Genomic DNA, 27,546 nt, shown 5'->3' on the forward strand with positions numbered 1-27,546 from the left:
TTTTCGAGATGTGATTTCATTGTTTGTACATAAGCCAGTGAAATGACAAAAACACACTTGAACATCATGCGGAAGATGTCTTACACATTGAGATTTATGCTGCGCACTTTCATTGACCTCCTATTATGTGTCCCACGAGTGTCTAACACCTTATAAATTCAGCTATCCCATCACAGGTTTAATCACAGCACACGCATGTATTGTATTCAGCGAAACAGACACTATGAGCTCATATTAACTTGCGACCGAATTATTGTAAATACACAAATATAGTGATGTTGTGAGAAGAGTTTCACATATATTTATTTATTTTAACTGAACAAAGCATTATTTCTCATCAATGTCAACTGGTGACCCACTTCTGACAGTTGCAACATCCCACAGTTTACACCTGCTCACAGATAGCCTGGAAAATAAAATATATATAAATAATATACACTTTCGTATCATATATTCTTTTCAACTTGAATGTAAAGTTACGTGGGACACATAATAGGAGGTGCAGAGCGGCACACAGCAGTGGTGGCCCCTTACATGTCGTATTATATGTAAGGGGAGACAAATAGTAAAACAATGCAACAACAACAACTAAAACACGCAATAATAAAAGGCAAATATTGACTAAACCAAGCGGTGAGGTCGCTAGCATAGCAAAGTAGTAGCATTCAGTGATCGCAGTAAGTAAACAGCATTCCTGACATTTCAGTGGAAATTACATCATGTTCCTGCGTGCATAAATCCCATTGGTCAAAATTCCTCAACTTTGCAACAAATTTTCTGGGTATTTGCAATGTAATTTGCCAGAATTCTGTGGGATAACAAAATCTTCTCGTGGGCTGGATTAGAGTGAGGGCAGTGTTTGGTTTCCTCTTCTCACAGTACTTTGATTTAGGAACAAATACGTAATAAAATGTAAAGTAAACATGACTGTGTTGTAACATCCTGGCACTGACAAGCAAAAAAGATTTCAGAAGCTTAAAAGCGACACAAAGATAACAAAGCAGGTTCTAAACATCGGCATGTTGGCGTGTTAATGATAACGACACGTTTTCTAGACTCTTACTTCTGTTAAAAAAACATTGAAACAAGATTAAGGAAACGATTAGAATGGAATTTTCTTTTCTTTTATTACCGTAAACAGCCCTAAACATCTTGGACTAGCCAAACGAGACTCACAAGTTAATCTTTTTTATCTTAATAAAGCATAAAAAAATCTGTGCAATTACAAACAGCAAAAAGATCTTAACCGAGTTTTGGAATGTAATTTTTAACGGCTGTTTACAATGTTTTATAACATGCTGACAGGAAGCTTTGCAGCTCAAAACTGATGTTATTGTCAATACTTTATCTTTCTTCACATCCATGTGAGCTTTAGTTCAACCATCAAAGCCTTATCACTCAATCCACAGCAGAGACGCAGACCAAAGTTTTATTTGCTTTCATGAACTTTTTTGTTCTTTTTAAGCCAACATGTTTTTTTTCTAAAACAACAACTTAACCAATTTTGCCTCATTGTATATTTTTTACAACGTAAATTCTTTTATTGTGCACTGTCGTGTTTTAATCTGCAACGCCTTGTTGCACATTTTGTTTTGAAAAGATCCACAAAAGACAGTTTGTTTGCAGTTTTACACCTATTTAGGATTTTTTTCCTACAATATGATTCATCTCAGCTACAGCAGTGATTAATTAGGCAATGAACAAATAATCAAAAATAAAAATTTCTGACAGTCTCTGGTGAATTTCCTCATTGAGGAGTTGGCAACACAACAACTTTCAATTTACCAGCAGACTGTGACACTGATTATCCTATTGCACTGATATTGATCTAATAAAATTAAACAGTTATTACAGCAAAACTGGCCAAATTCAACAGCTATTTTTTTTTTTGGTTTTTGTGAATCTTTTAAAAAGCTAAATATATCTATATATTACTGTGTATAAATATGGGTAAGAAGATGCATCATGATTTTTAGACCATCATAGGTTACATCGCTTGCTTTTGCCTTTATTCACTAAGAGGATTGAAGGAGCATATGGGGGGATAGTATGGGAAGAGGGGGTTGATTTTGGGTTGAGGCCAAAAAGGAGTAGACGGGGAATAAGAAACCCATAAAGAGGAGGGGGTTGAGCAGGTGTCACAGACAAATGTAATTTACAGGCACTATGCCCTGTACAGAGCTGACAGGTAAGTCTATTAGGGTGACGTTACCCAGATATTACCAATACCAATACACCCTCTTAAAATGTGCAAACAGTGTGGCTAGCTTTGGTAGTTAAAACCATATAAATTACAGATATCAATATAGATTGGATTGCAGTTTAATAGCAAACTTGAAGAATTAATTGTTCTATGGCTTCATATATAGCAACTCCAGTGGAAAGGATAACTACTGAGTATATTCATAGCTGCTCTATGTAAACTATGAGGGAGCAATCACAGAAGAACGTTTATGAGAAACTATAGGCGCACGAGAACATTTAGATCTGCAATCGAATTTCACTTGCAATAATGGGTAAGAGACAGGAGATAACAAGTAAATTGCTACCACTTGTACGGCACACTACAGATGGTGTTGAGAGCAACACAGCACAAAGCAATGTGTTCCTTAATAATGTGGTGAATATTGCAGTAAAAAAAAAAAGAAAAAAAAGCTGAGTGCGTCGTTGAATCTTCTGCAGACTCTGCCGCTTCTCACCCCCCCTCCCCTCCGCTGTCAGAACTCTTTCATCCAGGATATGAGAAGCTGCGGTAAAATCCTCAAAGAGACTAATCGTGTTGAATGAGGTCTGTGTCTGTATCCGTGACTTCTTAGTGTGTGTGGGCTGGTGAGGGCATGTAGATAGCTGTGTGACACTGACAAAATTGGCACCTCTAAATCTAAACGGCAACGTTTCTGACATTGTTATGAATCACACTTAGTCCCTAATTTATGGCAATCGTATCTAATGATGTTGCTGCTTGTCAGGATAAACCAATAGTCAGAACAAAGTCATTCTAAGAATCTAGTCAATAAAATACTGGTTATGCTGACACACTCAGCTGAATTTGTTTGGTTAAAAATGAAAACCCTTAACACAAATTCTACTTTGGCTTCCAAGAGAAAATGTAAGTCACAAGTGACTGCTTTACTCATACAGAAAGACCAGTTTGTGTGTTCTCACACATCCTATTCTTATACTTGTATGCACCATATTACTGATGCCAAAGGAAGCAGGGTGGCAATAAAAGCCAAGCTCATCTCCTTAACAAAGGTAGGGCTGTTCTTAAGTGTCTTAAAACAACTTATTGACTGCTGAGCCAGAGATAGAGAGAGAGAGAGAGAGAGAGAGAGAGAGGCGGGGTGGAGTGGAGTAAAAAAAAACAAAAAACAATCAATGATCCTTGTACAGCTAACAGTAGTAGGGGATATTAGGTAGGAAAGGAAGGATGGAGAAGTTGCAGCTGCATCTGAAGAGGTGAGAAAAAAGGAGCGAGGGAAGCTAAAAGCTGGCTCCTAATATATGTAATTGATTACCTCTATGCAAATAAACGCGCTTTAAGAACCAAAGAACGAGATTTAAAGCAGCAGCAAAACTCTGAAATCGATCCGCGCAGTGAGTGAGCGAAGCCATTTCCCTCCAGCCAAGATAAAACACTTTACTATGAGATGTCAGATAGTTATCAGGAGAAAATTAGCAAAGAAATACCATTATCCCCCAAAACAATCAGGTCAAGTGTTTCTTCTTCCCCAGTGGTCTATCCCTTTTCTCCCATTCTCATATCATCCACTCTTATTTCCTCCTGTTTAAATGCAAACAGTGAGAGAGCTGGGGAAGAATTTCCATTAAACGGATCATTTGCAATAACTAAAACATCCCCACTGAGATCGGTCTTTTGTTTTAGACAGAGTATGAGGTCTGTGGTTTGAATCGGCTCCCAAGAGCAACACCAAAGCCTGCCACTACCCCACAATGACACAAGCATGTCCTCTATCTTCAAGCCTCATCTCACCGAAACAATATTTACATTTTTGGCAGGTAGACTTTGCTACTGGCTAAAAAGAGGAAAACACACGGATAACGGGACAAAGAAAGCAGGCAGCAGCCCACACAAGGCAGCATGTTGGTGAGAAAAGAGGGCAGCTTGGTGTTAACATCATTGCTGGTTCAGCTATTAACATGGTAATTATGATATGAATGCGTTATCATGGCAGCATCTCTCTGATTTAACTTTAAAACACCTACTCTTCCTAAAATGCCCCCAAACAACATCTCATATTATCCACAAAGATCCGTTTCAAGGTTAATTCACTTATTTTCTACTTTGGAAACACTAACTCACCTTCCTGCGATGGCTTACTAAAACTACAATTTTTGAAATTACAGTGGCATGAATAAATCTCCCCATTTGTTAGCAAACACTTTGCCACCTGCTGTTACCTCTGATTGGGAAACACAGCCCTGCCACATGGGGAAATGCATCAGTCCATTGTGTGCGTTAGCATCAACTTTTAACAGTAGGAGTTCTGTCCTGAATGGAGTCAGTGGAGTTGACCCACCGATTACCTCAGGAGAGCAGCATTTTCCTTGGCTGTCATCACAGCCGACCGTTTAAACGGCCTGAGCTGCTCTGCAGCGGGCCAGCCTGTTGACATACTGAAGACATTTGCGATAAGCCCAAAGATGTCTCAGTGTTTTCCAAGATTACATCTTCAAAGTGGAAATGCGGTCAGCAGCCTCCACTTGAAAAAGGAGGGAGATGCGGAGGGCTTTTGCTCTGAAGGAGAGGGTGGAATAGCGCAAGAATGCAATCATACTTTTGGAGTGGCGTAAAGGCCTGTCCTGGCTAGCAAAACAGGCAGGACGTGGGGGTGTAGTAGGAGAAGGGAAACAACTCACACCAAAAAGGGAAAACCCACCTGTTGAACAGGACAACACAGTAGAAAACAAACAGAACTCCCCCAAGTGAGACCTGGCACTGGTTGTAATCAACCAAAGAGTAATCTCAGATTTCAACCTGCTCTTTCTGTTTGATGTGCTTCTTTATTAAACCCACCAACATTTTAGACATTTGTGGTGAATACAAATAATAATCTATAAAACTAGGGTTTATTTGTATAAAAGGGAAACCCCCTTTTGAATCTTGACGTACAAAGTTATTCCTTCGAACAATTACACCGAGTACGAGCATCTAAAGGAAAATCTTTAGATGGTTAAGTCAAGACACAGCAATGCTTTGGTTTATCAAATTGGAAAGTATCACTAACAGTCTATGACGAGTCATACCTGCAGCAGGCAAAAACTGCATCACTATCAAATATTTAACCAACTAAAGGATTGTTGCTATAGCAGTACAATTTGATGTCCTTCCAATGTCTCAGATTTGAAAAAAGATTTTCATTTCCAACATATACTGTATCCCTGTGACACCAAACGCAACAGTTTCCATCCATGCATTTTGGAGGAGCACTGGAAAACTTTAATGCTTGAAATGAGGAGGAAACTGTCAAACGTACATAACACAGTCAAACTAACCACCTGATGGAAGTATTTCACAGCACAGAAAAAAGCTGTTTTCGGTTACTGTGTCACATATTGAAAGAAAGGCAAGATATTATGACTCATATCTGTAACAATTGTCAGCAGTGACGTCCTCTGTGGTGGTGAGCACTCCTTAACGACTCGTGGAGGAGATTGTTGACTATATTTACCAGAATGACAAATGCTTCTGACCATTTCTGGTACATCATTGCAACTAATTATAGGCTGGTAGGATTTTACTCACGACAAAACCCACATTATAATTGTTCTCTGCTTACTGACATCACTCGTGAATAGGGACGTGAGGTTGAATCTCGGATTAGACAGTACAGAGTGAGGTTTGTCTATTATCGGCTGGACTAGAAAAAAAGAGGCTGAAGGAAAGGGAGACAGAGGAAAACACATTTGTCATCGGTTGAATCATAATTGAGTCTCACAGAGGAACTTTTTTTAGAATTTGCACTGACGAACAGCGCAGAGTGTAGGCAGCGTTGGGAACAGTCTGTTTCCTCCGCAACGCGCCCCTCCTCGTCCCTTCAGCCATACTGGCCATGGTTGAAAAATTAATGCAGCAAACTGACAACACTTAAGGCCTGCCTCCCTTGCCCTATCTCCCTCTCCCCATCCTCCCAACATACCAAACAGGATCAATTACAAAGCACAGCTCCACTAAGCAGTGCTAGAGAAACAAGAGGTACTCTCCATCTCAACCGTGTGTACGTGTGTGCACGTATACGTGTTTGTGTGTGTGTGTGTGTGTGTGTGTGTGAGAGAGTGTGATGTTCAGGTTGGCTTATGATGAGCAGAAAGAGGAGGAGGAGGAGGTGGTAATAGTCTGTTTGCTTCTCTCTAATGACAGCAGCAGAGTGGATTAGTGAGCCTCCTCACCCATCAGCATCACTCCTCCCAGTAAGTGACAGAGCATGTAAATAACTAGTTACAGCCACTAGCAGGAGGAGAAACACAGGAGACTGGAAGAAAGTGAAGAAGTCGCTCCATGCGCACATTGCACAGGCATCTTTGTCCTTCATTTGTATGCAGGTGGAGATTTTCGACAACATCAGCCAAGTAATTCAAATGTGGGTACATCTGACTGGGGAGGATAACCTAAAGAAAGGCATCAGCAGAAAAGGCAGAAGCCAGTAATCCCCGAGCCAGGGCCGGTTGTGTTTGCCACGCAGCGCTGTCAGAGGCAGCACCCATACCGCCGTATTAAAAGTGGTTCAATATCGTCGTGGTTATGTCATGATATAAAATAATGAGCCGTTGTGCTTAAAATTTATTTTTTTTGTTGGCTGTAGCGGACATTTTTAGAGTAAACTACAAGTGCCATAATGCATTGCGGTGTTGCCATAGGTTACAGGCGGTTGAGCCAATGGCGTGCAGACGTTTGCGAGGTCAGAGGGGAAAGGAAACATGGTGGATGGAGGCAGCAGCAGAGCGACATAGAAACAGAGTTTGAAGAACTCGTGCATGATGCGGTGGCTACAAGTCAGAGGAGTGGAGACGTTTTGGTTTCACAGCATCAACAAAACCATAAAGGAGAAAAGGTGGACAATATGCAAACACTGCTAGTGTAGTCTAACCTCAAATGTTGACTTGTTCATCTTTCTCTAGAAAAACCTCAAATTAAGCTAAACACAGAATAAGGAAGTTTGCACTACTTTGATTTCTTTGGCTGTTTTTTTATTATTATTATTATTATTTTATTTATTGTTACTAGGTTGTTTCTATACTTGTTGGGCCTTTAAGAGTGTTCCTGACTCGATTTGAATTTTTGCACTTTACCTAAACAATCTGTATCTGTTAGTAGGCAGAATTCAGTTGCTACTTGCTAATGCCATGAATGTAAAAGTATGACAATAAATACTGTCAAAATGATGAAAAGAATGTTTTAATGGTCATCATTCTTGTTATTGTTAGCATTGTTGTAAATTGTGTGCCTTCCTGTAAAACCGTGAGCTTTCCTACAATACCACAATAATTATCGTACCATGAGGTTAATACCGTGATTATAACAATATTTAGGTATCGTTACATCCCTAGTGACAGCCATAGACCCATTCTAATAACCTGCTGTGGTGTGAAGACAGACAGAGATGTCACACGGACAGACAGACAGGTGTCAATGCTCCATGCATGAGCATCCATGCATGAGTGCGTACTCTTCTCCACTTTATAGCATGAGACGCATGACAGCTTCATACGTGCAGAGCGCATCCCAGTCTTGGCCGGCCCACCCCTTACCCAAACACGCAAGCCACACTTTGCATTCATAACAATGTTTTGCAAGCTCAAGCACACTGCCCTTCAGGCAGAAATAGTAGATGTGTCTCTAACATCATCATCACTGCTCAAAAGGTCAAGTAGAATGCTTCCAACTTCTTTCTTTGTGATTTATGCTTTTGTGCTATTAACTGTGGTCACATTAATCTTCATCTGGAAATCTAATCACACTGCATCACCATTGCTAGGCCTACTGCTTTCAGGACAGAAGCCATGGCTAACAGGAAACAGCTTTTGTAAATATGCTGGTGTTGACATAGGAAGGGTAGCACATGCTGCGTCGCCACGGTGATGATCCATGCTGATAAGCACATGAATTAGAACAGCTATTGCCTGATTGTTGCAATCTTTAGCCATTTTACTGTCACTGCCTTTCGCATTTTATTTAAGCATCCAGATCGCTGACTCCAGAAGCTTCATTTAAGAATGCAAGACTGTTAAGAACTGGAAAATGCACACCCAGAGAGGTTAGGCTCCATTTGCAGTCAATGACTAACTGGAATATTGACACCAGTAAATGAGTGTGTCACTCAGTTGATGCAAAAACACAACAGCATTCAACAAAAGTGCTTCTAGGCATTCTCTGCATGTATGTAAGCCAATAATCATTACCTTGGCCTGTGAAGACTTCACATGCACTCAAAGCGATGTCAAGGTGTCGACTCTTGCGTGCCTCAAAGCTGACTTGGAGCACTTCGAGTAGAGTGGCCGAGGAATCTGCTCTGCAACTGCCACATGCAATCTAGAGACCTAAGCACGTCCCCTGTGTTGAAGTACAGTTGGGCTTTCTGCTAGAATTCTGGTTGTAAGGACTGATGGGAACCTTGGGGATGACACACAGAAGCCTGCAGGCCTGTCAGCTTGTCTCCATGCAGTTCAAATAAGCACTTTGCTGGAGAGAACTTCCACTGCTACACTATCACGATCTCGCACAGTGGCTGACAAGAATCTCCAGCATCACTTTAACCATTCATTCAATACCTGAACATCAATCTCGACACGTGGCGTGTGTGCATAGAGGATTCTTGACACAAACACAAAATGAATCACAATCGCAACTTCGTATGACTTTACAGACCACACAACACTAGCATTTGTGATGAATAGAGAAACAAACCATAGATGAAGAAAATGTAAAAGCATTAATACAAAGCCTTAATTCCTTTGACAGATATGATCGACTTGAGATTTCAAGAGGGGGACTGATATTTTTTGTGGCACCAAAATGCAAGGAGAGAACCTTTAATATTTAATAGGGCTGGAGCAGAGAGATAACAGCTCTCCTCCTGTTATCAATCATTAATGGAGTTTCCATCAAAAAAAACTCAACCCCTCAAGTATCAAATCTCTCTTGAAGGTGGAGGACCCACATTCAAACGTTCCCATCCAAATCAAAGGGTACACAGTGTTTCTCTTCCTTTCATTTGAGCTTTTGCAAAATGGGATAATAACAGCACAAATTACAAAATTGTTCCCAATCTAAGTATAAATATAGGCATTTCAGCAGAGGTCTTCCTGCTCGTGATGAGGGTTAATGAGAAGACTCCAAATGTTTAAATCACACAGGGGAAAAGCCACTTGTCAGTCAGAGTGTTTTGCTTTCAGTCTGGTGTTACCATGTACATGAAACTATTCAAAGCTTTTTCTCTTTGTCTGGATTGTTAAATCTTCTAGGTCTGCTGCTTGAAAGGACACTGTTTGCATCAGCATTGCTTAAAAAGAGCCAAAAGAAAAACACTGGCACTAACCTTTGAATCAAGCACAAGGTTACACACAGCCCTGAGTGCGGATGTAAAGATGCACAAACACACATTTAAACTACAGAGTCAATCAAAATGTCCTGAGTTTCAGGGATAAACAAACTTCTGAACATTTGCCCAAAACTGTGCAACATCTTCATTTGCAGACCAGTAGAAAAACATCTGAACTCCATAAGTGCTGTGAATACATGATGGCAGAATATGTTCGAGTATCCGTAATTACCCATCAAGATGATTTTGACACTGTGCTGGGTGCCAGTGATCAGTGTTGTGGCGCAGTGCCAGCAGCAGCTCACTTGTGTTTGATTTGTAGCTACAGCTGAGTAGCGGGTGGTACACCATCAGAGCTGCAGAGCCACACACACACACACACACACACACTCTTTATTCGTCTCTCCCACTTTTACTTCTACTTCTCCTGCCACCTTTGACAGCCGTGCTCAGCCACAGCCGCACCCACCGCACAGTTTCCATGGGCCAACCTTGCCTGTCAGTGTAAAACAGCTTTTCAAGGCTGCTGCAAAATAGGAAGATGGAGAAGACCCTGGGCACACTTGTGATGAAGTACCTTAGCTCAATGTGCAAAAGGGAGCAGAATGCATCAAGTTTTAAAACACAAAGGAGATACACACGTCCGTCACTGCAGAATAGGGTTTAGGAAGAAGTCGATTCACGATTTTACAATTTAAAAGTCATTAATAACTTTCATTTAAAATGATTTGCTTCATCACTACACAGATTCTAATGTCATCATCCAGATAGATAGGAAAACCAGGGAACGGCAACCTATGTTTCTGGAGTACATCATCAGACTCATCTGTTGTCATTCAACACCAACGACGTGCATTTACTAAGAATTCTCTACATCAAAAGGAGAAATCTTTGATTCATGTCATAAATGTAAAGTGAACAAAAGTGTTCATTTTACTCAATATATGAGATTTGGCAGTGTAAGTGCTACTACAGTGAAGCCCCACCCCCTTGGCGACAGTGAGCGAGAGGGTATAAAAGAGTTGATAATTGGCGACATTCACAGTTTTAAACTTTATTCTGCTTAGAAATCCTGATGTCATTTAAAAAACAAGAATATAAAAGTGAAATGTCTTCAAATCCAATTACATGTAAACAATCAATACATAGTCCAACGATAGTCTGCCAACATTCCTGAATATCCCACAAATTTTATTAGTGACAATAAATATGAAGTTTATGCCCATTGAGAGCTTTGGCTATAGCAATGTAATTCACATTTGCTTAATGAATGTGTATAAGTAAGTTACTTGTTTTTTACACGTAAGCGTGCAAACACTTAATCTTTACCCTGGTTGAACATTTCTTTCTGTTGAGATCAAAGAGTCACTGGAAGATTGAGCGTTTGCTACCAAAGGGTCACAAGGTCAGATTGTGGATTGTGTTGAACAGAAGAGAACACTTGTGTCTGCTGTTCATCAAATGTCGGCTTGATTTCCATCTCAGGGATTCAACGTAAACATGATGCTAAGTTATTTAGTGCTCATCTAAATGTTACACACATTACTTTGTAATTCTGCTGACTCATTACATTAGCTGCATCAAAGCGTATTAGATGCATCTGGTGCTTAATGCTAGAGGGCCAAGCTCAAACTGAACAAACCGTGGGAAAAAATGATCTTTATATTCTACACAAATTGTTTTAATTTTAGACCACCTTTTCTAAATTGTGCTCCAAGTTTAAACATACCAACACTGACACTTGTTTAAACTAACACATTCATAGACTGGTTCAAATGTTGTTTTAAAAGCAATTTTAACTTGTACTGATTTTTAGAGCAACCCAAAGCAGCACAAGTGGTCATTTTGACTGAAAAAGCTGCTAAATGATCCTGAATGCTTCACCTCCCATAGAACTCAATGGACTGAAAGGGGCGATTGGCATCATCAATGACATCATTTCAACATGGCGGTGGAAAGACTTAAAAATGGAAAGTAGTCCAATTTTAAAAAGTTAATAAAATGAATATGGTGCAAAATACTGTAATGTAGGGGTGGGAACCTCTGGGTACCTCACGATACGATACGCGATACAAATCTCGCGATTAAAAAAAAATCGATACTTAACGAGAGCATATCGATAATCGATCGTGCGGAAAAATATTGTGATATATCGCCGTATCCAGATATTGTCACACTCCTACTGTAATGCGTTTTGTTAGGCATAGATCTTCTAATGAGGACATTTTGAAGGTTTTAGGCCACATTTGTAAAAACAGTGGAGGATCCCTTTAATAGTCAGTTGTATAAAATGTGTCATTGGTGTGTTGTTTGTGGTTCTTCAATAAAATCACCTCACGAGGGATGTCTCGATACAACTTTTTCACTTCCCATACGATACCGATATTGCAGCCTTGCATACTGGTCGATAGTACTATCGATTCGATTCAAGATCAGCAAGAATCTTACATACTTTTATTACACATTATTTGGGGTGGAATATTAGAAAAGGCTTGATCAAGTGATATTACAAATTTTAACCTTAAACATAAGAATATTCTACGGTTGAAATAAATAAAATAATGAAGAAAAAAATAGATTAGAAAACCCTGAAAAATACCCTCAATAAATCTAATAAAAGCAAAAATATAATAATCCACAAAGGGATAAAATATTTTTTTTTCTAAAAAGAAGACCCTGAAAAATAACCTGTATAAATCCAATAAAAAACAAATTAAATATTGGCATGCTTATATCGGAGATTTTAGATACATTATGAATACACATGAGCTTTAGCACCAGTGGCAAACACTGACCAGAATGCTGATAAAACAAAAACAATGGCAAAAGTGCTTTATTTCTAAATTGACTCTCAACTGATAGTCTTTGAAAGGTGTTCCCTGCTTTGTCCTTTGAATTAACTGCACTAACAGAACTAAAAATTACAGCCTAGAGATTATCCAGTGTAATCTTAGTTATAATCAAGTCTAACCAAGTCAAAATGTAGAAACAAAGGGGGAAGTTAAAGCTTCATATCTTTACAAGTTTCACTACTCAAAAGTTCAGAATATTAAATTAAAATTAACTTCACAATTATTACAGATTACACGCCTAATAGAGAGTTCACCACCGTCTGCAGGATCTCAATTGTATAACAGGGAAATTGCAATCAGCAACCATTGTTGTAAGTCCGTACAGTTGAAAGCTCAGAGAGTGCTGCTTTGTCAAGCTGAGTTGTCAGAAAATCAAATCAGAATGGTGAATAAACACAGATGGCGAAAAACATGCAAATGTAGTTGTTTCGCTCAGTACAAAGATTCATCTCCTATCTCAGAAGTGGATTCTTGAAATGCACCAGAAGGATGACGATATTTTTACCCTGCTGTCAACAGCATCATTGCATCTCATAAAAATGACTTAAGAGCAACTATAAACTCAATATATTGTGATAAATTAAGTACATAATTGAAGCCTGTGTAATTACATTGTATATTTTAGCAGAATGAATAGAAACAAATGGCAGTCTGGAAGGTAGAAAATGGATCTGTAAATGTCAAGAAAAGAAATCATATTTAGTGTTGAGTGATTTGCACAAACATGTATTGCAAGAGCACCGACAGTGAGATGTAACCAGTCGTGCCACTTGGCATCAACTCACCTGTTTAGTGGGAAACAAAATAAACTTTATGACGCCAATAAATGTAACAAAAAGCAAGATCAATATGCTGCCGGTAATTTTCACAAAGTTGGCCAACAACCAACGCTGTCAATCAAAAAAAAGCTGTCTGAACAAAAACGAACAGCACCAATTAATACCATTTTATTTTTGTTGACATTGTTTTTGTCATTAATAGCACTGCCCCAGGCACAAAGATCTTGTTTAGCTGTCACAATCCTTCGTTGCAATGAGTGATGTGAATTTGGATTAAATAAAAGAGGACAAAAACGCAGAGAAGGAGTTTTCGGATCATCTCCAACAGTGTCTGGACTTGTTGTTGCTACTCTTAGTGACCCTGATGCATCGCGGCACAAATCAGATCTCTGACACTGTGCGACAGATGTGTGCCCTGGCGCTCTGTTCCAGCCATGAACACAGTTGGCAGAGTCACCAAAGAGAAAGAGAAGGGCACAGCAAAAACAAGAGGGAGCAAGGTGAGCATGGGGAAGATGAATGGCACAAAATGTAGAGGAGGGGGAAAAACGGCAGAAGAAACAAGAGAGAGAGAGAGAGAGTGAAAGGAGAGTTTGCCATCAGACATCACACCCCATAGATTTTATCACTGAGATGAGATCTACTCTGTCGTTCTCCTGTCAGTCAGCGAGCTATTTGATTTAGAAATTGACACTGCAAGTTCAAGCATACCTCAGGCAACTGCTCTCACCCTGACTGACCTGCAGTCGGAACAGGAAACATACCATGCACTAAATCAGTACCAGTCGTCCTTTTAAAATCAGTCAAAGGAGACAGTGAAGAATAAACCCCTACATACATACACTTAAACACTGGTTGTTTCATGAGTGCACCCTGTGACCTCCACAAAAAGACTCCCATCTTTTTACTTTTACTCCAAGGTACAACAGTCGAACATGATGACAAGAAAAGAGAAGTACAGAGCTAATTATAGCCTCACAGCAGGATGGCCAGAAACAAACTTGATTATCATCATTGTCAAGGAGGTACAAAGGAAACCTGCTGCCTTTCCCCTTTCCACCACAATCCAATAGAGAGGCTTTTAGCCTTCATAATGATTTAGAAAGTGACAAGTCAAACAGATTTACTGTGACAGCCTGAAAGAAACCAGCAAGAACACCATTAATGCTCATGTGACCAGACCTCCTAGCCCCTCTCCTGTTCCTCTGACACCTCTTCTCTATGAACGCTCCCTCCACCCACCCACTGTTATGGGGGAACATTGAAAGAATGAGGGTAGCTAAATGGGGGCAGGCTACAAGCCCACCACCCCCAACTCAACACGAGCCACTTTGAAATTATGGGGGAAAGCTATGTTTTGTGAAAGTTATTTATTTTAAGCAACAGCCAACCAAATATAGATCTGGTCACGGAAAACTTGTGGCACAGAGTAAATAGAGATTCTGTACCTTTGTACACATTTAACACCATTACTATTGGATTATAAGATGCAAGTTTGAGGTGAAATCTTCTGGTTGAAGGAACACAAATAAACAGGATAACGATTGCAAATGAAATATTTTTTTTAAATGCAAAAACTGCAACATCTTGTTCATTTTCAAAGAACAACTTTTCTACTGCGAGTGACAGCATCTAAATTTCACTTTCACATTGGATGCTGAGTCAAGATTTAAAAACAGAGCCAAACCTGAAACCATAAGAGATGGTGGCAGAGCGATGTGTGAGGGGAACCCTCAGCAGAGACCCTCAGGCTACGCAAGATTTGGTTTCCCCTTTCTAGCTTCCAAAAACAAAGGAATTCCAGAGAAAATCAGGGCAGGACCTCACTCTAAACCACAACCACCACCACCAACACCGCTGCTTCCCCCACTTCCCTTACTCTCACGCCCTCAAAGGCAGACAACAATTTCCTGGCAACATACACATACGTACAAAAAACTGTGAAAAACCAAAAGTGATTTCAGTCACAAGGAGACATAGGTGGAGAGATTGAACAAAGTAAAAGCAATATACGTGTTAGTGTAAATGTGTTGTTGGTGCATAGAAGAAGAAAAATCTGTGTGCTATTTGTTGTTGTTGTTGTTGTTGCCCAGCTCAGGCCGACACAGACCTGCTCCATTCAGACGCGACCTACATCATTGTGCAACCAGCCACAAGATGTTGCAGGTGAAGCTGTGACATGACAAACAGCCATCTCCACCTCCCACCCCTCCCAATGAGAAAGCCTACATCGCCCTCCCCGTGTACACACGCTGACCCTCCCCCTGGAGCCAGACAGGAAACGTGTGATATCCTCACGTGCGTCTTTCTTAACAATGTCGACACGTCATTGAGCTTCCACTACGTCAAGGCACACCAGTGTATGACAGAATGGCAGATATGTGCTGCATTTGCTCCTACTGTTTATAATTTAGAGGAAGTTGAAAATGAAAATACCGGAGGAGCTCCTAACAAGTCCTATTGCTTTTTATTGCTAAATATACCCACGGAGAAAACTACCTGAAGATGCTTCCACCTATTTTATTGATTACAGGGAAGTGGCAGAAATCAGATTTAGTATTGTTTTTAAATACACAAAATGTTATTTGACAAATACTTCATGCTGATTTTCAGCAGGAATCACATGTGTATTGTTTTCCTTTTTCAGATTTTTATTAGGAACAGATATTTACCTACTATCTGATAGTCATAACATGTTGGTACATAAATCCATGGCAATTCTCCAGATGGCAAAATATTCCAACCTTAATCAAATCAAGTAGAGAAAATTGAATAGAGATCAACATTCCTCTATAGACACCATCTCTCTTCTAGTTATACTGATATTAGGCTGTGTTTTCTTCCTTCTTTTTAGCTGTGAAAAGAAAAATTCATTCAGATGTGGATCTGTTAAAATCCTCAGCCTCCTCCTCACCTTTTCACCTTCCTTCACAACACAGCGAGCCACTCTTTCCACTGAAGTATGAACAATCACTTTACTTTTGGCAAACTCTCGGACATATTTGTTAACTGAGCCTCCTTAAAACACAGGGACCCTCGCTGCTTTGTCAATATTGTTTGCCAGATAATTAAAGAGCCCTGGGAGACAATGATAAACATTGTTTAGAGGCTGATCTCTGGCTAGCGCCAAGCAGTGTATCATTGCTGTCTCCGGAATACACACGATTACCCTAGTCTCATTACTGATATGATAAACGACAGCTTCCACCCTGGCTTTGGTTTGCAGGAAGGACACACAACAGGGGCACACTGAGAAAGAGTTGTGGAACACATTAGCCTTGTTCTGTTATAGACCTCTGCTAAACAGCAGCGATTGGTTATCTGCAGCACAACATCAGATTATGCTTGAGATATCCAAACAGCCCATTGGTCAGCACCCAGATATTGTACTTTGTACCATTTACGAGACAATTTTCTGAGGTCACTATTAAATAATGTCAAATTCAAGCCTTCAGATAATTTGTCTTTATTTGTTTCCGCATTTCTCTCCCCTCTCTCCCTCTACAGCCTGGCCGAGTTTCACCAACCTGGCTTTTTTTTTTTTTGTTACTTTTTTTCCACAGTCGGTGTATACACACAGAAGTTTAAAATATGCCCCTTTATCTGAGCCACCCAGGCGGGGAAATAAAAAGTACGTCAGTCCTTAGAACGCAGGAAAAACGCTTGGCTCAATTGAGGGGAGGGCACCAAGCGGGCAAACACACAGCGCACAGTAATGGACTTTTTCTGTCGCAGATTAATGTCAAAAAGAGGGAAGGAAACTGTTTCAGCCGAGCAGAGAAGCCTGCAATAATATGCCTGTATGTTGGAAAGCCATTCCACAACAGGCATCAATAACAGACAAAGAAAAACAGCTATGTCTGCTATGACCTTGAAACTGAACTGTCGTTTTGTTGTTTATTACCTGCAACAAAAAAATGAAAGCCACTGTTCAATATTGACATCATCTTATCCTTGCTTGTATTTGTTTGTGTGAGCATCAGTGTGATTTGAGGGCAGATATTGTATGACTCCGTCTAGCCTTCATAACTCATATCGCAGGCGAAGAATAAACGTTGTCCTTTCGCATGAGTAAATCCTAGTTAATTTACTTTGTCAGAAAACAAGGAAGTTTGTATCCCCGCAGGCCATGTTGGAGACAAATTGATCGCTCTCCGTCTCCTATGCAACCTTCAACAGAAAGTCAGCATCAGCGCACACGGTATCGAATAGACAGGAGAATGTTTATAGCACAAATGATATGACAAACGCAGCGTGTGGTGAATTATCTTTGGAGAATGATTCATTGTAGCCTACAAGCGAGAAAGATTTGCAACACGCTGTGTGGAGGATAGCTAAAGTGTGTCGGAAATTAATTCCTATCACCTGGAATCCGCCATTTATATAGCACAGCTGTCGTATGGGAACATAACAGGTTACTTACTCAACACAGCAGTCACTGCGCACTGTCGGACTGGTTAGTCTAATACCAGATAGGAACTCAAGCAGCACAAGAGCGAGAGACAAAGCAAGGCTTTGCCTGTGAGTGCCTGTCTGGCAAATGAGCCCATGTGGGATACTGTTTAAGGTGTGAAGACCTCTTGAAGGAGGCTCCAGTTCATGCTGACTCTCGGTTCAATATCAGGGGAAACCAGGCAAACACAGCAGATCAGAAAGTATAAACCAACTGACACAGCATGAAGAGGGAGAGGTGACTAATTAGTAACTGTACTTACAAAGTAGAGGGTAAATGGAGAGAGAGGAGGAGAGAGAAGACAGCGCACAAAGGGACACACACTCACACACAGGACACACCGTTGGAGGATGACTACAATGACTTTGTTTAGCTTAAACAGGATTTACAAGACAGACACACACCAGCACCACTAACTCACACACATACTATCTCTTTTCTTCTCTAGAGCTTCCTCTTTCTCTCAAACACAAGTGCGGCCGAGGCTGGCTCAGTGAGGATTTCATCAGCATTAGGAAAAGAAGTGAGGGTAATTGCTAGCGTTGGTGAAAAGTCTTGAGTGCAGTCGGCAGCGGTGGGCGAAAGGAAAGATAGAGGGAACAATTTGTTCCTCCGACGAGGGACTCTCAAATTGTTCCTGTGGAAGCTGTGGTGTCATTTATGATTCAAGGGGCCAGGTCTCTCAACGGGTGGGCCGTGGCCATTGTGACGTTGCCTTGAATTCACTCCTCCAAAACCATTAAATCAAACATGCATGAGAAAGTGACAGACCACAAACTTCTCTCTGCGCTCTCTCCCCTCCCTGATCTTTCTTTTCACTTTCGACTCAGTGAAGAAAAGCACTTAAAGGACTTTGTCTCCCTGATGTTTACAGAACCTAAGGATACACTGAAAGTACAGAGACAATTGTTTGTGATTTGTTAATATCAAACACATGGCACAAGGTGCCACTACTTAGAGTTGCATTAAAAATTACATTCACACTGTTCTATTTCCTAGTGTATGACAAAGTTTATCGTGTCAAAAGTGCAACATACCAAGCATACAATGATAATGCTTAATATAAATGTCAATGAACTGCTCGAAATTATTTGACTCGACTTGTTAGCCTTTCTCAATTGCAGTTCTAACAGTTACAATCTGAACTGTGGTATGTAGTGCACATAAGTAGAAAGCTGAAAACTTCTGAGATGCATATTGATATGAAGCTTCTCTCTCTAGTTGTGCTTTGTTCTGGTATCGTCTCTGTCAGTTGCAGCAGGATAACTTACATCTGCTGCTTGCCTCCATCCCTCTGTAATGCTTACACCACAATTACCAGGTTTTAAAGTGAGAAGAGATTAACTGCAGACCCATGGGTTGAATTACACCATTTAAAAAGCAGTGAGGCATCTGACACAGAGGCACAACTTCAGCTCAAATTGAACATCAATTTGATCCATTCAGGGCCCCTAGTTTTAAAACAAGCCTTTTGTTTAAAAAAAAAAAAAAAAAGAAGAAGCTTTGAGGTAAAATAAGTTTTCCCTTATTAAAAAGACCAAAATAGGCACATTGGAAACAAAGGCTCAGCTCAGATTAAAAAAAATACTGCCAAGTATGAATCACATTGAAGACAGAAAGAGAGTGACAGAGAATGAGGGTAACAAAGACTAGCTCCTGCTCTGGACACCAGTGGGTGGGTTTGGACTCGTGGAGAGACACCAGATTGCAAGAATGTGTGTCAAGTGAACAGGCAGCAAGAATTTCACAGGCCTTCTCAGACAACACGAACAGTGAGATTAAATGTCAGGCTGTCAAAACACTGATTACCGTTGACCAGGTTCTTAGCACTGAGAGGGATGCAGCTGTGCACAGCAAACACCCAACAAACAGTGCAACTTAAGTTGTTGAGTCACAAAAAGCTAATTAACTAGACATGAATAAATGTTTTTCACTCTATGAACTTCTAATCAGTGTTACCTCACTGCCTGTTAGAGCTTTAGATAAAGGCAGTAACGTGTTATAGCTACTTTACATCAACAAAAGGAAGAAAATGTTCAATGTGTATCAAAAGAACATGATTTATTTTCTCTATCAGACAAAATTATATTCTTTGATAGTTCTTTATGGATGTCAGATCCACAGAATGAGATTGGAAAATACATCTGTTCAGAAATCCAAAATGCCAGGATGAAAGCCGTGACTACTAGTTTTCATGGTGGATCAGGTTTACTAGTGAAAGCTCGTCTTATGATCAATGAAAAACCCACCTTGCACCCTAATCCACAGTCAAATTATAGACAAATTTCAAATCTCATATTAATTTCCAAACTCCTTGAAAAAGTTGTTTCCACCCAGCTCCATAATCATCTCAAATCTAACAGGCTATATGAGAAATTTCAATCTATTTTTTTTCCCTCCACAGCACAGAAACAGTTCTCAGAGTCACCAGCGACCTGCTGATGGCTTCTGATTCCAGTTCCACATCCCTCCTCATTCTTCTCGACCTCTCTGCTGCGTTTGACACTGTAGACCACCACCTCCTCCTGCATCGACTCCAGCACTACACAGGTCTCTCTGGCACCGCCCTTCAATGGTTTCTTTCTTACCTCACTGACAGAACCGAGTATGTAGCTCTGGGGGATGCAAAATCCAGACCCACTGTCACCTGTGGGGTCCCCCAGGGCTCCGTACTCGATCCAACCCTCTTCACCATTTACATGCTTCCCCTGGGTCGTGTCCACAGCAAGCATGGAATTTTTTTCCACTGCTATGCTGACGATACACAACTCTATCTCCATGTCACTCCCTCCTGCTTCCACTCTGCCATGGCTGCCCGCCTCGGCTCCTGCCTGGAGGAGATAAAGGCATGGATGAGTCAGAACTTCCTGCAGCTAAATGGCTAAAAACAGAAGCCATTTAAACTGGAACCTCTCATCAACTCTGCTGCTCGTCAATCACCTCTATTTCATTCTCTGGACACACCATTCCCCTCTCTCCCTCTGTCACAAAACTGGGGGTTAAATTTGACCCCCACCTTTCCTTCGACAGTCATGTCACCTCCATCTACAAAACTGCATTCTTTCACCTCCGTAACATTTCTAAACTGCGCCCATCCCTCTCCTTTCCTGCTGCAGAGGAGCTTGCCCACGCCCTTGTCTCCTCCAGGCTGGACTATTGTAATGCACTCCTCATCGGGATCCCTGGCAGGAGCCTCCAAAAGCTCCAGTATGTTCAGAATAGTGCTGCCAGGGTCCTGATCCTACCCCCATCCTCCGTACACTGCACTGGCTCCCCATTCAGTCCCGTACAAGATCCTCCTGCACACCCATCACTGTCTGCATGGTGCGGCCCCCACTTACCTCACTGATCTGCTCACACCACACGCCTCAACCACCAACAGCACCGTCTGGTCATGCCGAGGACACGGTTCAAAATAATGGGCGACAGGGCCTGTGGAACCCCCTCCCAGACCACCTCAGGGCCCCGCAGACGGTGGATGCATTTAAGAAAGGACTTAAAACAGCGAATGCTTGTTTTTAGTCCTGTCTTTTAATATATGTTGTGTTGTACTGTTTTTAATTCTGTCGTCCAATGTAGCACTTTGAGATTTGGTGTCAAATGTAAAGTGCATTGCAAATATAATTTAATATTATTATTATCCATCTTTATTACTTTCTGTCTCTGTTAAAGACTTCTGTATGTATTTCCAGCAATATCTCCTATTCTCATTTTGTCTTTGAGACTTGTACAATGCTTGCATTCCCCTCGTTAAAAGCCTTTAAAAACGCACAAATCTGATTTCAAAGTGAGTCTACTGGAGCCTTTAGCCAATTTAGTGAATCAGACACTCTTCTGTCTTGTCTCGCAGTCTAGCTGACTGGCTGGCTGGTTACAGAGAGGCCCCAGGAGGGACAACAGAAGGAAGAAAACGCACACATACAACCACACACACACACACACACGTCCAAATTTCAAATAGTTGCAGATGGCTTTAATTTCTTGCCCTCTTCCTTTCACATTTCATTGGGTAAACTTCTGTGAATGAGCATGCCTTGTTTCAACGCGTTACCTAGATGACTTAACGTTCCTTCTGTTTGTCACGAAAAAACACGAAAAAAGTTGAACAGCACTAATTAATGTGATGCAGCTGACAAGTGTTGCTGCTGAAACAATTCCATTACATCACCAATTTAAATTACTGAGGAAGGAGTCACTGGAGGCTGCTTCCATTCAAAGATCTGTTTACACATTTATTTTTTTGAAACCAGCTTGCAGGAAGCACGTATAATAACATGCACACCTGCAATCCAATGCAATACTCCAGCAATAAACACAGAGCTTCTTTCACAAGCCTGTAGGAATGTTCAGAGGAAAGCCTGTTCTGCTGTTCATTATGATGTAAATTGTTTGTCAGCCAGATAATAAAAGACAATATTAACAAGCGTAGGATTGGAGTTAGAGGTCATAAATCACACACCAAAATCATTTTTTAGCTTCAGATCTCAGCATGAGCCTGAATTGGGATTTGGTGAGTCTATTCCAGACATGAGAAAATGTGGCCTTCGGACTAATTTTATGCGACCCCCGAAGTAAACACACAAAATGACTGTTAAAAGTAGAAGAAAAATTAACAAAGGCGAGGAAAAAAAACATTAATGGCAGCACAATTTTAGAAAATCATTTTGAATCCATACAAAAATTGCAATAAAATACACAAAAGGACAACAAAGAATATACATTAATAACAGAAAATATAGAAAATTACAACAAAAGTAGACAAAAAAACTCAAAATGGCAACAGACAAACACACAAAATGACTCATAACACACTTGGGGAGAGAAAAAACATATAGAATGATTTTAAAAACATGCATAATGCCAACAAAAATACACAAAATGAATTTGAAAAACATAAAATAGCAGAAAAAATGCATAAAAAACAATAAAAATACACACAAACCCTTTGTTGTTTCCTGTATTAATGGTCAGATTGGTAATTTGTCCCAATGCTATCATGACTGTTGACAATGCGAACCCCAGATTGGAAAAATTACATTTTTGTGGCCCCTGCTGTGATAAAAGTTGCCCATCTCTGATCTATTCCTATTATGTTCCCTAAAAACCCAGCATCTCACTGAAGCTCCTTTTCACCCCTCTTTAAGTTCATCTGTCCTGTAGGAGGGTGCACGAAAGATCAGCAGGCTCCTCCTCCTCCCCTGGCGATCCCCCCTTTTCTGCACTCAGCCCAGGCGGGCCTCCTATCCAGACAGGAGGAATTTAATGGGGAGGGTTGGCCAGGCTTTAGGCAGTAGAAGGCTGCGCTGAGTCAAACCGCTCATCCACAGTCTGCTGCAGATCAGCTTTGAGAAGCTGACATCAGGGAATCAGACTAGTTTGCATAAAGGAAAACATGCACAGACCCACTACCTGTGGCCAGGTGGGCATGCACCTTAAAGCACGTGTCAAACTCAAAGCCCAGGGGCCAAATCCAGCCCTTGAGAGCAGGGGTTCTCAACTGGTCTCACCCTGGGACCCACATTTTGCCACAGTCATTAAATCGTGACCAACTTTTTTTCAAGAATTCAACCATTTTTTTTTAAATAGCTGTTGAAAACACACATAATTTAAAAATACATATAAATCTATATATTTTCCCATGCAACATGCATTTCACAGCATGCCTGTCAAAGGCAAGGTTTCCCTCCAAATAAAAGACAAGTCCAACATGAGAGACATTACATATGTATTTATTTTTGACCAGCTGTCCGCGACCCACCAGTTGAGAATCGCTGCTTTAGAGCTTCCAATTGCATTTTTCATTTGTTAATATCACATGAATGCAGTCATTTTTAATTGCAAACTGTTGAAATAACTCTCAATTTTTCCACTAAACTTGCAATTTCTCACAAACAATTCCACAAAATTCCTCTAAATCAGTGTTTCTCAAATGGGGGTACATGTAACCCTAGGGTTACGTGATGGCACAACAGGGGGTACTTGAGAGAGAGAAAATAAACTGAAAATACAAGGGTCAGTCTTGGTTCCACGCCAGGTGGGAGATAAGCAGAAATGATTAAAAAGAAATTCTAGAAATAAATTCATTCAGGAGGCACTAAATACTGTTTCAATCTACTTATTTATAATGGGATTATTTAAAATGTGTTATCACTCATTCATTCCATCATTATGCTCTATAGGTGGTTTTTCATAGAATTCTGAGCAAAGTGTTGTCGTCGGACAAAGGGGGTACTTGGATTCAGAAATAAGAGAAAGGGGGTACTTGGGCCAAAAAAAGTTTCAGAACAACTGATCTAAATGACACAAAAAATTGGTATCAAATGCAAGATTGAATTGAACTGATATTGAAAACTAGAGCACAAGGGTTTAAAAATGGTGCTTGTTTCCTCCACCTAAAACCTAAAATCTGCGGCCCGCTTGAGATCAAACTGGTCCGTATTTGGGCCCCTGAAGTAAAAATTAGTTTGACACCCCTGCCTTAAAGCAGTGGTTCTAAAACTTTTTTGGCTCAAGTACCCCCTTCCTCTTATTCCTGAATCCACGTTTCCCCGTGGGCCGACTGCAACATTTTGCTCAGAATACTATGAAAAAAACCCACTATTGAGCACAATGAATAAACGAGTGATACCACACAATATAAAGAATGTCATTTTGTAAATAAGTGGAAATAAACTGTATTTATAGCATCCGGAATAGATTTATTTCCATAATTTTTTTTTATCATTTCTGGACCGGAAATGATAAAAACTTAAAATAAAAACCCCTCTCCTGGTGTGGAACCAAAACTGACCCTTGGTATTTCCAGTTCATGTTCTAATCAAGATCATTTTCATCCTCATCAATAATGATGATGATTATTTTTAACTAAAAATAAACAATACAAACCCCCATATTTTTAATGCTTTTATTTGTTAATTTCCCACTCTTGAGAATCTGAAGATGCAAGATACTGTTTTGTTATTATTTCTTAATGTTAATTTTGTTTGTTTGTTGCTGTTTTTAACTGGTCATTTACATGATGAAAATAAATAAACCACATCAAACCACTCTCTCAAGGACCCCCTGCGTTGTCATTGCGTACCCCTAGGGGTACACGTACCCCCATTTGAGACACACTGCCCTGAAAGGGATCCAGAGCAGGTGAACCCAAATGAAGGAATGACGTTGATCACCTGAGCAGTGCATTGCATTGAGACAGAGGTGGTGGTGACCTCTCACTGGGTGGTGCTGATCTATGACTGATCCAGTAAACACAACAATCAGTGTTATCAGTGGCACCTGAAGGTGTTTGCACCAGCAGTAGTAGTAGCAGCAGCAGCAGCAGCACAGCAGCATACGGACATGTCTGCTAATTGCATTACAACAGGTAGCCGATAATAGCCTTGTAGGAAGTGAACAACCCCAGACAGACACACTGAGTGTTCGCTGACTGACACACATTCTCAGCTTAGCATCAAACCAGACACTCATTCACTCCCACTTCCCGGTTAAACGCACATTCATGTAATAACCCTGCACAGTACACACACACACACACACACACCGGTGCCGGTAGCACAAGGTGTGGAGACACTCCGCGCACAGCCCGGTTATTAACCCCGTATTAAGCACACACAGCCCGGTCTCACACGCACACACACAGCGTTGCCCTTTCTGACCCGCTGTAGGTGGACAGTAGGGTCACCCTATTGTTAGCAGGTAGTGTCTGTCTGTCTGTCTGTCTGTCCAGCGGGAGGTGAACCCCATCATACACACACATACACGCGCGCGTTTGCAACAACAATGAAATGTAATGTAATGTGGCGCCAAACTTACTTTAGAGTCAAACGTGAGGGAAAGCTACGGATGTATCCTAAAAAAGCTGCTGTTAACGCCGCTGTCCTCCCCCCGGCTCCCTGCACTTCTAACAGGCGACGGCCCGAGCAGCGGAGACGGTGTGACTGAGTGACTGAATCAACTACGGTAGAGCACGGCAAGTTGAAGTGTCAGATTACGCTGCCTATTCACTTACACTGAGAGGAGAGGAGAGGAGCCGTGGTCTGCGGCAGCAAACTGAACACGGACTGGATCACAGCAGAGGATCCGCGGAGCAAAGATACAGAGCGACTTTCACACTGGAACCGGGCTGTGCACTGGATCTCAGCGCAGTACCGCACATCTGCCTAGTCAGACATTTAACCTGAACCCATTCCCCCCCTACTCCTGCGCACGCCTAAAAAAACATGATAATGTAAGGAAGTGTCTCCTAGTACTTAATAGGTATCTATATACCGTAAGTGGGTTCGAATCCCACTTTTGTCATATATATATACAGGTATATATATATATATATATATTTTTTTTTTTCTTCTTTCATTTTAACATATTTAACACAACAAATTCCACCTTTAAAAATACATATACGAAAAATAAATAAATAAACATTTTAGGGTATTCCCTGGGTTAGGGCTAATATAAAAGGGTTAGCGGGGTAGCTAAAAAATAAATATGAGCTAAAATAAAACCAACGGAACTTTAAGCCACGTGGTGCACCTATCACGTGACCTAAACTGGCCAAGTTTAGGTCACTGCGTACGTATTACGCACTGATAGCCTCTGCCATAATGGTCCTATTGGGAAATTGGTCCCAGAATTTTAGAGATCCTGTTGAGAAATAATATATATATATATATATATATATATTAGTAATAGTAGTAGTAGTAGTAGTAGTAGTAAATGGACTAGATTTATATAGCGCTTTATCCCCACACTGAAGCAGTCTCAAAGCACTTTACATATCAGCTCATTCACCCAATCACTCTCACATTCACACACCAATGGGACAGAACTGCCATGCAAGGCGCTAGTCGACCACTGGGAGCAATTTAGGGTTCAGTGTCTTGCCCAAGGACACTTCGACACATAGTCAGGTACTGGGATCGAACCCTCAACCTCTCGATCAGAAAACGACCCTCTACCACCTGATCCACAGTCGCCCTCAGTAGTAGTAGTAGTAGTAGTAGTAGTAGTGGTAGTAGCAGTAGTAGTAGTAGTAGTAATAGTAATAGTAGTAGTAGTAATATTAGTAGTAATAGTAAGAGTAGTAGTAATAGTAAGAGTAGTAGTAGTAGTAGTAGTAGTAGTAATAGTAGAAGTAGCAGTAGTAGTAGTAGTAGCAGTAGTAGTAATAGTAATAGTAGTAGTAGTAGTAGTAGCAGTAGTAGTAGTAGTAGTAGAGTACTAGTAGTAGTAGTATGTAGTAGAGTAGTAGTAGTAGTAGCTAGTAGCTAGTAGTAGTAGTAGTAAGCCTTAGTAGTTAGTACTAGTAATAGTAGTAGGTAGTAGTAGTAGTAGTAGCAGTAGTAGTAGTAATAGTAGTAGTAGTCGAGTAGTCAGAGCTAGTAGTCGTAGTAGTAGTAGTAGTAGTAAGTAGCAGTAGTAGTAAGTAGTAGTATGCAGTAGTAGTAGTAGAGTAGTAGCTAGTCAGTAGTAGTAGTAGTAGTAGCAGCTGTAGTTGTAGTAGTAGTATAGTAGTCAGTAGTAGGAGTAGTAGTAGTAGCTAGTGTAGTAGTAGTAGTATTAGTAGTAGTAGTAGTAGTAGTAGTAGTCAGCAGTAGTAGTCGTAGTAGTAGTAGTGTAGTAGTTCGTAGTAGTAGTATAGTAGTAGTAGTAGTATAGTAGTAGTAAGTGTAGTAGTAGCAGTAGTAGTTAGTAGTATGGTAGTCGTCGAGTAGTAAGTAGTAGTAGGTAGTGGCCGTATCGTCGTAGTCTAGTAAGTAGTCGGAGTAGTCAGTTAGTAGTCGTAGTAGTAGTAGTAGTAGTAGTAGTAGTCGTCGTGGTAGTAGTCAGTAGTAGTAGTCGAGCAGTGTAGTAGTAGTAGAGTAGTATAAGTAGCAGTGGTAGTAGTAGTTAGTAGTAATAGA

The 27,546-nt window shown here is 40.6% G+C and overlaps 1 protein-coding gene across 6 annotated transcripts in view; it reads right to left on the minus strand.

Moving 5' to 3' along the window:
* Positions 1-25,604, minus strand: part of zmiz1a (zinc finger, MIZ-type containing 1a) — a 128,880-nt gene extending 103,276 nt beyond the window's left edge. For 3 of the 6 annotated variants that reach the window (XM_028469397.1, XM_028469401.1, XM_028469396.1), the window contains exon 1: positions 25,460-25,604. The gene's annotated coding sequence lies outside the window, so the exon portion shown is untranslated. The remainder of the gene's footprint in view (positions 1-25,459) is intronic. The other 3 variants (XM_028469400.1, XM_028469399.1, XM_028469398.1) reach the window with 1 other exon arrangement.
* Positions 25,605-27,546: the final 1,942 nt, after the last annotated feature.

The sequence above is a fragment of the Gouania willdenowi genome, chromosome 15 (assembly GCF_900634775.1).
Source record: "Gouania willdenowi chromosome 15, fGouWil2.1, whole genome shotgun sequence".
NCBI lineage: Eukaryota > Metazoa > Chordata > Actinopteri > Blenniiformes > Gobiesocidae > Gouania > Gouania willdenowi.